The sequence below is a fragment of the Petaurus breviceps genome, unplaced genomic scaffold (assembly GCF_028583685.1).
Source record: "Petaurus breviceps papuanus isolate PSGF00001 unplaced genomic scaffold, PetGlider_PUasm1.0 490, whole genome shotgun sequence".
Taxonomy (NCBI): domain Eukaryota; kingdom Metazoa; phylum Chordata; class Mammalia; order Diprotodontia; family Petauridae; genus Petaurus; species Petaurus breviceps.
This window is the reverse complement of record NW_027186352.1, coordinates 28476033-28476310: the sequence shown is the minus strand read 5'-3', so window position 1 is coordinate 28476310 and position 278 is coordinate 28476033.

The window sequence follows — 278 nt, the reverse complement described above, 5'->3', positions numbered from 1 at the left end:
AGATAGATAGATAGATAGATAGATAGATAGATAGATAGATAGATAGAAAGATAGATAGATAGATAGATAGATAGATAGATAGATAGATAGATAGATAGGTAGATGATAGATAGATGATAGATAGATAGATAGATGATAGAGAGATAGAGAGATAGATAGATGATAGAGAGATATATAGATAGATAGATGATAGATAGAGAGAGAGATAGAGAGAGAGATAGATAGATAGATAGATAGATAGATAGATAGATAGATAGATAGATAGATGATAGATAGAG